Source organism: Pogona vitticeps, chromosome 4 (genome assembly GCF_051106095.1).
Source record: "Pogona vitticeps strain Pit_001003342236 chromosome 4, PviZW2.1, whole genome shotgun sequence".
Classification (NCBI taxonomy): Eukaryota; Metazoa; Chordata; class Lepidosauria; order Squamata; family Agamidae; genus Pogona; species Pogona vitticeps.
This window is the reverse complement of record NC_135786.1, coordinates 146,650,702-146,663,253: the sequence shown is the minus strand read 5'-3', so window position 1 is coordinate 146,663,253 and position 12,552 is coordinate 146,650,702.

Below are 12,552 nucleotides of genomic sequence, written 5' to 3'. Positions count from 1 at the left end.
TGCTTCTACTAAAAATTAGTTTTTCTAAAATCCTGTGTACACATGTGGCCACACTGCTTTTTTCCCTTTGAAATCAAGAACTCAAGTAGAATTTGGTCATTTTCCTCCAGAGTTCTCCTTACTGCCACTTCTTCCATCAAGTAAAGTGTGATGAAGGTTAAAACATTTCAAGCAAATTCATATGACAGAGTTATCTGAAGACAATACCAAACCAGTGAAACATACAGGTGAAACATACAGGTGTAGACATCTGCAGGCCACTTTAAAAAAGGGACTAATGGACTTAATTTGTTCCACAATCACTCACAGGCTTTTCCCTAGCCTCCATCTTAATCTTGGATATCTTAATGACTTCGGTTCTGCTAATGGAAGTTAATTGAACATTCTGCTGTTATTCCTTTCCATAAGCATTCAAAACTATTTGCACAGGTGTCAAGATAAAGAGTAGGGATTGGTGAGAATTTAAATTCAGTTTCACTTTATACGATAGTCTCCAAATTCTCAAGATCCTTATATACAAAATGGAAAGAACATAAGATTTAAAAGCTGCAGGTGCAGGAGATATGCACAAATGACAGATTTCTTCATTCTTCCCCAGGGCTTGAACCCATTGTGCTAGAATAGGACATGTTGGTTTCTCAGCATTATTCATGCAGAACTAGGTTTCACAATGAGGAGAATCCTACTGTGGATTTATGCCAACATTAAGTGCAATTGTTTGTATTGTGGGGGTTAAATGCTACTGTTTAAAGAGTCGGCAATTTTCATTCCTGCTCATGTATCTGTTATGCAACATAGCCTGTGAGCAGGCATGTGAGCAGCAATTTGTTAACTAGTGACAATTCAGTGTCATGGTTTGTACATTTTGCTGGGATAAATCCCCAATATCCAGTGATAGGCATGTATGTATGTATGTATGTATGTATGTATGTATGTATGTATGTATGTATGTATGTATGTATGTATGTATGTATGTATGTATGTATGTATGTATGTATGTATGTATGTATGTATGTAAAAGCCACTTTTCTCCTAAAAGGACTCAAGGGAGCTTACATCATTAAACTGAAAAAATGTTGTTGTTTAGTTCTTAAGTCATGTCCAGCTCTTCATGACCCCATGGACCAGAGCACGCCGAGCCCTCCTGTCTTCCACTGCCTCCCGGAGTTTGGTCACATTCGTGTTGGTAGCTTTGGTGACACTGTCCAACCATCTCGTCCTCTGTCTTCCCCTTCTCCTCTTAGCTTCACACTTTCACAACATCAGGATTTTTTCCAAGGAGTCTTCTCTTCTCATGAAATGGCCAAAGTACTGGAGCCTCAGCTTCAGGATCTGCCCTTCCAGTGAACACTCAGGGTTGATTTCCTTTAGAAATGATAGGTTTGTTCTCCTTGCAGTCCAGGGGACTCTCAAGATCCTCCTCCAGCACCACAATTCAAAGGCATCAATTCTTCGGCGGTCAGCCTTCTTTATGGTCCCACTCTCACTTCCATACACCACTACTGGAAAAACCATAACCAAAAGAAACGATATTAAAAGCTAAAACTCCAAATGCATTACAATATTTAAAATAGAATTTAAAATAATTTATATTTAAAATAGTAAATAAAAACAGTACTAAAACCACATTTAAAAGCAAAATGTTTAAAACCAGCAAGACACAACCAATCCCAGGGATTTCTGGATATCTCATTGGTTTAGAGAGACAGAGGTTGGGAGTTCAATTCCCCACTGCTCCTCCTTGACAGGGGCTAGCCTCAATGATCCAGAGGGTCCCTTCCAGCTCTGCAGTTCTAAGATTATCATCATTATTATTTCTGCTTTTAAAACCCCTTCTCAGACAGCCAGTCACAGAAAGAAAGCCTGCTCAAAGAGAAAGGTCCTTGCCTGCTTGCAAAAGATGCCATCACTTATACATTTGCAAGCAACGTTCCTCAGTTTCAACTGGTTGTTGTATACAGGCTTAGGTTTACTTGTTTGCTTTTGTGTAAGCACACATACACAAACAAAAAGTCATGGCAAAATCATATTGCAATAACACCGATCCCCAACTGAATTAGAGTAGATTTTTGGCCCAACCAAAAGCAGAAGAAAGTAAAACTGACAAGTAAACTTTATCTTAGAAGCAACTCTGACCCTCAGGGCTGATTTATACATTATGTTAAGAATGTACAAAAATAAGGGACAAAAAATTCAGCATATATTCCTGATCTGAACAAGAAGCACATTCCTACAGCTGAACAACCAGAAAAAGTGAGACATGGTGTTTTGCTTAGTATAAGAGTCCTGTTGCTGTCTCTGCTTCTTTTTGAAGCAGACATGAACCTACATTCACTTCCAGTTCTGAGAAACACACACAAAACATATTCCTGACGGAGATGTTTCCTCACAGACCCAGTTGGCCACTCTGCAAGTACATAAAGCTAGACAGATTAAGTGCTGTTCATTGAGATCACAAATCCCTCCCCAAAGAACTCATCCTTGCTTGACTGTATATATGGATTAATCCAGAGAACAAGAGGAAATAGAGAGTTGTCTATATCACACTGCACATGCTGAGGGAAGTCAGCCTGCCAGATAATTAATTACACACACACTGTGGTGTGTATTGCCACTTGGTAAATTCTTTTCAGTATTTACCCATAGGTCCAATGGTTGGGTGAGAATGGATTAAAGAATTTGGGCCATGAGACTTCTTGCCCATTAAGCTAAATGGCTGGTCCAGAATATAACATTTATAAGACCTATTACTGTGAGCAAATTATTCCTTTGGTGCCACAGCTGTCCTCATTTCCAAATTATTTACTGGGACCCATGTACTATTATCTACTAACAGCTGAACTAGAAAATTTGGAGAACTTTTCAGTCTGAAGGACCACTTTGATTGAATCTGCACATTAGTCTGAGAAAATGAATTTAGGTTAATTCCCTTAAAAACATAGAGCAAATGAATTCTTTCTTTCCCAATTCAGAGGGCACAAGAAGGTAACCTGATTATTAAAAAAGATGCAAGCAATCCAGATACTGCAGTTTTTACAATGTGTGAAATTATGCAAATTATCCAGTTTTGCACAAAACAGCATTCTTGCCAATGAAAAAATTGTTTGAGAGTGCAAACTATTAGAGCAGTAAAACACTGGGACCAATTATTTCAGGAGGTGGTGATCAATGCTGGAGGCATTCAGAGAAAATTGGACATCTGTCACATCTGCTTTGATTTGTATTATTGCATCGAGCAAGGGGTTGGACTCAATAGCCTTATAGAATAACTCAATTATTCTATGATTCTAGGAGTGTAAGGAAATTCCACTGCCATTGGAGAGGAGAAAGTGGCACAGATCCTCATCCTTGCATGTGTATTGGAAGCCGCTTAGCGTGGTCACAAGACCAGATGGGCGGGATATAAATCAAATAAATAAATAAATAAAATAAATGAGAAAAAATAGGATTTAGACTAGTTCCATTTAGCTTGGGGGGGGTCTAGTACAAGGTATAATGTCAGTGGTTGTCTGGTTAGTTGAAACAAAGTACTGTATTAACAATCAGCTGAAAATCATTTGAATGCATCCTTGTACTTCACGAAACAGGAAGGAGAATTTGGTAACTTGGAAGATGGGGAAATCCATGCAACAGCTCTCAATTTTGTTCTGAAGACAAAGCCCATCATATCAGCTTTATACTCAGTAATATTCAGAATACATCTTGGTAGGAAATTGACAGACAAACTAGCTTGATGGGCTTGCCCTTGAGAGAGCTTAATACTGGGGGGGGGGGTGGAGAGAAGAAGAAACCATAACAATGAATAATCACCAATAAAACCAGCCAACCAAGGTCTTTAGTCATTTCTTCAAACTGCTCCCCACATCTGTAACTGATTTATATGAATTGTTTGACCTTAATATAATTACACCTAATCATTATCGTCAAGCAGTGAAAAGCACTTTTAAAACAAAAGCTAATAAACCGGACCACCAATACAATATATTTCAGCTTAATGATTCAGTCAATAGTCATCACTCCAGTTTGCTTATAGGTGCAATATTCTGGGTTTTTTTTTAAATCAAATGTGCTGATGTCTTACGCTGCACCACCTGAGAATCTCATTTTAAAGTGCTCAGTACACAGCATCTCTATTTCTTTTGTCTTCAGACTACAGTACGTTTGTTCTATTCAAGATTTGGAGTTAAACCTTACTCTTAAAATACCAAAACATATTTTAAAATGATTTGTAGGTGCTAACCATTCAAATCTTCTTTCCAGTGTGACTTGACATAGTAGATTTTTTTAATGTTGCAAGAGTGAAAAGTAATCTCATCTGTGTTTTGCTGGACCTGACCATAAATCTATGCAGCAAGTAGTTAGTGGCAGCAATTGTGAAATTGTCCCCTGCTTCTCGCTCCTAATTTGTGAAATTTGTGTAATTTTACTTCTCTTATTTTGCTTGTGTTGTTGTAATTTGTAAATGCCATTAAAGGTTTCAGAACAGATACTTCGTCAAAAGTGAATTTCCAGTACGCTGCAAGGAATAGCCAGGGTCCTCTTCCTTAACCTTCAAATATGTGTGTGAGGCTTCACAGGTTGCCACGTCAGACAATGATTCTTATCTGTACAGAATAATGGTAGGTAAACCGGTTGATACTTCCCCGCTATGCTGTTCTGTAAAGACAACTAACCCAGCTTATATGGTAAGAACCAGCTGGTTAACCCAAATAACGTTAATTACTATTCCTATTTCAACTAGGTGCAATCACCTTGACTTGGATTCCTTAAATTAGTGCCCCTTAACTGATTGCTTTTCCACTTAGCACCAGCAAGGAAGAAAGTCCTTAATTAGTTCCCTGAAGATTTAGAACTCTAGTTATTTACATTCCCTTGCTTGGTATTCTATACCCAATTAATTAATTATCTTAATCTATGCTTCCTCCCACTTAAAAGTATTTATCAATTTAAAATTAATTTAATTTAATCGACTTACTCACTATTTGTTATGAATCAAGTAAATCAAGTAATTAATATCAATATCAAAGTTAACTTATTATGATGGCATTTAAATTTATTATTAATCTTAAATTGTTTAATTTATTTTAATATTAGTAATTTAATTTAATTTAATTTAATATTAGTAATGGTCATATTGTTAATTGTTGTTTATTTTTTAAAATTATTATTGTTGTTGTTATTAATTATTATTATTATTGTTGTTGTTATTATTATTGTTATTATTGTTGTTGTTGTTGTTGTTGTTGTTGTTGTTATTATTATTATTATTATTATTATTATTATTATTATTATTATTATTATTATTATTATTATTATTATTATTATTATTAACAATGCAGGCCTACCATAATTGCTAGGCCCTATACAGTACTGGCCTCATTGCCAAATTAGCTCGCCAAGGGCTAGCACACAAATCCCACCGTCGACAAAAAGAACAGGTGGGGGGGGTAACGAATTTGAAATAAAAAATGTTAATGGCCCAGGAGCCACGTGGAGCCTGCTCACACCCAACAGCTGATTGTGAAGGCCCAAGCTGAGCCTCTGCCGCTAAAGCCCCTCAAAACCAGCAGCCAGCCCCAAGACCCACTATGGGTCAGCCAGTACCTCAGCCTAAACTGTAATTAATTACTATATTTTATTACTGTTACCGGCTTTAACTGAGAAGACTGAGAAGCACAGGGGGGCAGCAGCAGTTCGGCCTGCGCCAACCGCGCTCAGGCGTGAGCGGCCTAGGAGCAATATATATTGCTCCGTGCTTCTCAGTCTTCTCAGTTAAAGCCGAGAACACTTAAAATTATGCTTAAATAAAAGTAACGATAAAGAAGTAAGAATAGAAACCCTGGGGGGGGGAACTGATGCTACCCTCCCTTCCTTCAAGAAACAGTTGCTGAATATGATGCAGTTGGTTTTCACCGCACAGCAGAGATCTCTCTTTGCCATTGCCTGAAAAGAAGAGGGCGGCTAGAGGGGGGAATGTCCCTTAAATAACCTGGCATTCCCCCCTCACTCTCAGAAGTCTCGAGAGGCCTGCAAGGTCTTATGATATCTGAGGGTAAAGAGCAAGCCGCGCTGCCCGAAGACTCGGCTCATCAGCAGCTCCAGCATTCTATGGCAACAGCAATTGGTCATCTTGGTCAGCCCAGCACCTCAGCACCCTAGTAGGAGCCATTGCTGTTCCAGTCCAGTATGGAGGCTGCATTAGATTTCACACATTAATGTTACATTTTTTTAATTAGCAGGCAAATGGAAGGAAAATCTCTAATAAATATGATCTTATAGAAGCAACATTTTAGAAGTCATCTTAATGCAATTTTCACTTGTTAAAAATGTTAGGTTTGATGTGCTGTCTGCAGAACGCACATGCCAGTGCACTGTCCCTGTCCGAAATTAAGAGTCACCTAAATTTCCCTTTGAACCCCAGCCTTGCCGCATAAATGTATCTGAAATGTAGCACACAGAATCCTTAGTTAGCACAATCAATATTCTATGATATTTCAAAGGGTTCCAAGGAGTCAGAGATCAAGACCATTATGAAGTTAGGAACCACTGTTTTATACAGAACCAGTAATTGTTCCACCACTTCCAATTATGCTTCCCTAGAATAACATTGTAAGAACTTTGCCTGAAAGCATAATTTTGAACATTTAGGGTGAATCCAGTAGCTTTTATGGAAGATGTTATTGGAAGAAACCAATAATCTGGATCCATTTCAGTTGGGGTTCAGGCTGCATCATGGTACAGAAACAGCACTGGTCACTGCAAGATGATCTCCTAAGGGATGCAGGGGAAATGTAACCCTGGTCATCCACTTGAATCTTTGATACTATGGACAATGGTATCTTTCTGGGGAAGTTCTGAGATTTAGGGATTGAGAGTTCCATTTCCTGCAGTTTCCAGGCCTTCCTAGATGGGCAGTCCCAGATGGTACAGTTTGAAGATCATCTCCCCATGTTCTTCAACATCTTCAACTCACATGAAGATCTGAGGTTTACTGTTACCAGTACTTCTGATGACAAGCAGCTCTATCACTTCATCTGCAGTGGATTTTGTACAGATCCTTAAGTTTTGTATAGTATCATAATAGACTAGATGAGGGTCAATAAGTGGAACCTGAATCCAAATAAGGAGATTCTACTGCAAAGATGATCATCAAATCAGTTAAGAGGAAATATACCTGGCCTTGATTGGGTTACATGATCAGGTCCACAGCTTGGGGTTGGTTCCGGTCCTGGTACTCTCTATGGAGGATCAAATATTGTCCGTGGCCAGAAATACCTTTTATCAACTCTGGTTTATTGCCCAGATGCACTTATACCTCAATAAGAAATGTATACTATCATGTATTGGTAATCTCTAAACTAGATTACTCTAATGCGAATTGAAAACAGTATGGAAACTTCAGCATGTTCAAGGTGTGTTGGCCAGACTGATTTCTGGGACTAATTATTTTGTCCATATATCCCATTTTGACTCATCTCTATTGTCTTCTTGTCAGTTTCTGTGCTCAATTTTAGGTGCTGATTATGTCCTTTAAAAACTGTGGCATTTATGACCTTGATACTTTTCAGAATGTGTCTCTCAGGAATCAGCTACCTATTTCATGTGCACCTCTCAGGCCATGTTGCTAAAAGTTACCACACAGAGAGGCCCCAAAAGTAACAACAAGGACTCAGGCCTCTTTGGTGATGGCTCTCAATCTCTGAGGTACGTGTTCAACTGAGATACACCAGACTTCTTTACTCCTAATGTTCAGAAAATTACTGAAAACAGAATTATAAAAAGCTGCCTTCATTAAATTATCCACAGAGGCTGTTCTTTTTCACTTTTCTTTTTATTCCTTGTTCTTTTGTTTTAATTTTAGATCCATATCAGTGAACCACTATATTGATTGTATTGTTGTGTGGGATTCTGAGTTTTAATTTGGAAACCACCCAGAGCATTATATCCACTAAAGGGGTAGTATAGAAATGGAAAGAAAGAACGAACGAAAGCAAGCAAGCAAGAAAGAAAAAAAGAATGAATGAATGAATGAATGAATGAATGAATGAATGAATGAACGAACGAACGAACGAACGAACGAACGAATGAATGAATGAATGAATGAATGAATGAATGAATGAATGAATGAATGAATGAAAGTGGCTCAGGGGTGATTTGCACACTGCCTTTCCTAAAGATGTCTATAGATATTTCCAGCAAGGGAATCTCATTAGTTTTCTTGCAGTCAGAACAGAACCTTTTGAGATGTTTAAAATCTAGCAATAAGCTTGTTGAACTCGAATTGTGGAATTCTGGTTCGTTTTATTAAAAAGGGAAGTTCTTGGCACTTTCATTTTGAGCTGGAGCTGAGAGCTGAAAAGACTCATCTGGCTTGGAGAATCTTTGACAGCCTTGCCATATAGAATTGGTCTGTTCTGACCACGTTTTTCCAAATGCATCCCCGCTTCCCCCCACCACCACCGCCACCATTTCTATTAAGGATTCTACCAGGTCTTTCTCTGGAAGCTATCTATCCTTAGGACTGGAAAAAAGAAAAAGTAGGAGAGCTTCTTTTCTATTTGTAACAGTTCTTTCAACCTGAGTTGAAAATAGCTTCCTCCAGATTTGATGTGGGGAAAAAAAAAAGGTCAGGCTTGTCATAGGAGATTGTGAAAAGCTTTGAAGTTGAATTTTATATATCATATCAAAGGATAAAACTTCAAGCTGGGCCACAAGGTTGATCTTTGAAAAACAAAGATCTCCATGCCTCTAAGTCACACCAGATGCATATTAAGATGGCCAGAATACAATTCTCAATAAGGACGTCTTTCTTAAAAATAGGTAATCTTTAATAATTATCTATTTTATTTTTTAAATTGAATTTCTTCCTTTCTGTCTCGAAATGGTAGTCATTGGCCTAAAACCTATTGAGGTGTAATACAATTGGTATAAATCTTCTTGGTGAGTTGGTACAAGTTAAGAAGTTAAGGTAGGCATTTCCTGTTGTGCACTGAGTCATGTTACTTCATAAGAGATGACCAATATTTAACTAACTAACTTCTTAGTTTACATGAATTCAGCAATTAGATTTACAGTATTCTAGTTATGCTATGCCAGCATGCAAAACTAATAGGATTTTGGCATTTCTCCTTCCGTCCTTCCGTCCTTCCGTCCTTCCGTCCTTCCGTCCTTCCGTCCGTCCGTCCTTCCTTCCTTCCTTCCTTCCTTCCTTCCTTCCTTCCTTCCTTCCTTCCTTCCTTCCTTCCTTCCTTCCTTCCTTCCTTCCTTCCTTCCTTCCAACATTGAAGTGGTATAATAGAGGTATCATGCTTCACATTACGAGTGACTGCCCCATTAATTTCTGTGTGAATAGGTTGCTATTACTATTATTAACAACTTCTTCTTGTGATTGACTCTGCAGTCCTCTGCAGTATCACTGTCTCTTTCAATGTTGTATTTTCAAAACGAACCCACATTTATTATCTTTCCTTGCTGTTCTTCTTCCCAGCTGGGGCCATTTGGTGTGCAGCCTAATATTTGATGAGACCAGTCTGAGTGCCTGCCGAATATCTTAACAACAGCATGTGCACTACATGACTGTAACATTTAGACTTCTCTCTTCACCCTACCTGCTTTTTTGTAACATGAGTCCTAGAGATGTAGTTCTTCTCTTGTTTTGTCTGTGCACATGAGTGTCAGAAACTGTACTGTTCTCTTTACCAATAAAGGTGGTTAAGGATTTCTTGCTTCTTTCAGAATCTGATCCTACTTTTTAAATATATATATATATATATAAATTTAATGTAGCATCGATTTAAATTTGGGTGTCCACATGAGGTCTGTGCTCACATGAATTAATTTGGAAGGGGATTGTTTTTGTGTATGTGGTCAACAGTAGTTTTTGTCCTCTGCCAGAGATCAGTTTATTTTAGTGCTGCTATGGCACTTTCATTTATATGTGAATGCCCCTGTCTCCTTTTTTTAAAAAAAAAATCTGCTATCTGATGCAGGAATAAACAAAAGCATCATGGTTTGCTTGCTTCCCTGCTCACCTGCCACCACTTGCTTGTCCACCTGCCCAATCGCTTGCTTGCCTGCCCTCCCTGCCTTACTTGATTCCCTACTCACCTTCTCACTCACCCAGTTACTCATTTCCCTCCCTGCTCACACACCCTCCTTGTCTTGCTCACTAGCCTGCCTGCCCTGCAATCCTGCCCACCTGGCTCTTTCTTACCTGGAGGTCCCTCTCCTTGCATGGGTCTGAGGTGACCCAGACTCTGGCACAGACCCCAGGAGCCAGCTGAGAGGAACAGCAGCCACTTGATGTGTGGGTTCAGCTGCTGCATCCTGGATCACTGGAGTGGCCTGGTGAGGGAGGTGCCAGCGACATCAATGTTGGAGGCAGCAGCAGGGATGCTGAGGCACCAGAAGCAGTGAGGAGGCATAAACTGACCCAGAAGTTTTGGATTCAGGCTAAAATCCAAATGACTTTAACCCAAATTAAAAAAAGAGACCACTCTCCCAGTTTATTCTGGCAGTGGAACCAGGCCCTCAGTAGAGTTTTTGTATTGTTGTGTGCAATTTTCCCCCACCCTTTCCTGTATTTTTCTCCAATTTGTGCGCAGTTTTCCAACTGAATGTAGTTCGGTGAACTGTGCAGACCACTCGCTTTGCCTAGAACTAGGATAAGTCCTGGGTTTCTTTGAGAATTTGAATCACTGGATTTCGGTTTTTCATCTTTCTGTGCAATCAACTGCCCCTTCTGTGCTTGTTAGACCTGTGTGCTTTATTTTTCAAAGGGAAAGGAGATCAGAGACAATTGTAGAGCTGTTGAGGGGAAATAGGCCTTTCACAGGATTAGACTTTGGATATGAAGACTCTCGCAGAACTTTAGACTTCTTCAGCAAGGTGTGTGGTCATGTTGAGACAACCAAAATCAATGCCAACAAGAAATTCTATGAGCATTTTTCCTTCTCTAATTTTCTCATGAGGAGTTCTGAGATACTGAATGCTTATACATATTTCTGTGCTTTTTGGTTAGCAGAATAATGGCCCACATGACTACTGCTCTTTCTTAAAAACAATAGTCCATATCCATTTCTTTATTACTCTGGTTAGACTGAGTCATGGAGTCAAACTTGAACACTTTCCATTTCTTTGAATCTGCAATACAGACATATATGTATAAAATGGACCTATGTATGTTATTCAGAGCTCAGGCACATAGTGGAGTTTATTTCCATTGTATTAAAGGAATGTTCTTAAATTATCTGTTACATGCCTAATATATGTTACTTCTGCTTAATAACATCTGAGTTACGACTGGGATTTCATCTCATGATGACAATGCATGGGGTTGGCCTCTGTAAGTATAATTCACAGTAGATCTATTCCATTTTGACCAGTGACTTCAAATGGAAGCTTCTGTTTTCTACAATAGTTCCCCACAAAACTCATTTTCTCTGGCCTCGTGCACTAAAGAATATTATAGTCATTTTATTTGAGCCATAAATTATTGCTATGGTTTTCTGCAGTACTGTTTGACTGTGAGATCAGTCAGGTGATCCATGATGAAGCCTTGCAAACTGTAATTGAACAACTGAAAAGTGTCCTACTCACGCATAACCAAATGTACAATTAATAAAGGTCTGAGTCACACTTTATTAAGATTTCACTTTCAATGGCTTTCAGAGTTTCATTAATACTTTTATAGCTAAGAAGAGAATCTTCACTTCTGTGAACAGAATGTAACATAGCCAGTAATAAAGAGAAATATTTGCGAACACATTGGTGCTGACATGATACATCCCATAATAGTCTCTGCTAAAAGAAGAGGACACATTTCATCTTCACAGATGTACATAATAATTGCACACAGAGATTACCATAGGGTTCCTCATCGTCACTCATTTGTCGGTGAGTGCAACGTTCTTGCACTATGCCATTGTTCAGATAGGTAGGCAAAATCTGATGATGATGATGAATATGATTTCTATGCTGCAATCCTCTTGTAAGGGATTTAAAGTGGTTCATAATGTTTCAAATATAAAGTTAAAAACATAATAAATTGTTCAATTGAAAAACAATTAAAGATAGAAGTGTATAAAATAATCATCCAAAACATTTTACAATTCTTAAAACAATCAAAAATGCTACACGTAAAGCCACATCCAGCTTAAATGTGCAATATAGTTTAAAAGGCTGTTTATATAAAAATATATTTACTGTTGCTGGAAGAATAAGATGGAGATGACCAGCCTAGCCTTTTGAGGGAAGCTATTCCAGAACCTGGGAACAGCTATAGAGAAGGCCCTGTCTTGTGTTCCCACCAAATGTGTCTGAGAGGACTAAGAGGGTCACTCTAGCCTGTGTTGCTTGCATAAGATCAGAGGAGAAGATTGGATGGAGATGTGGGTGATGCACATTGGCTTTTCTAATCCCTATAATGTCCTGATGTACATACATAGCTCTACCTTCCAAAATCATAGCAAGAGCAGAACTATACTGCACAAGGCCAGCTCTACTGCTAGGCAGAATAAAATACACCTCTTGAGACAGTTAACTTTGTATGTC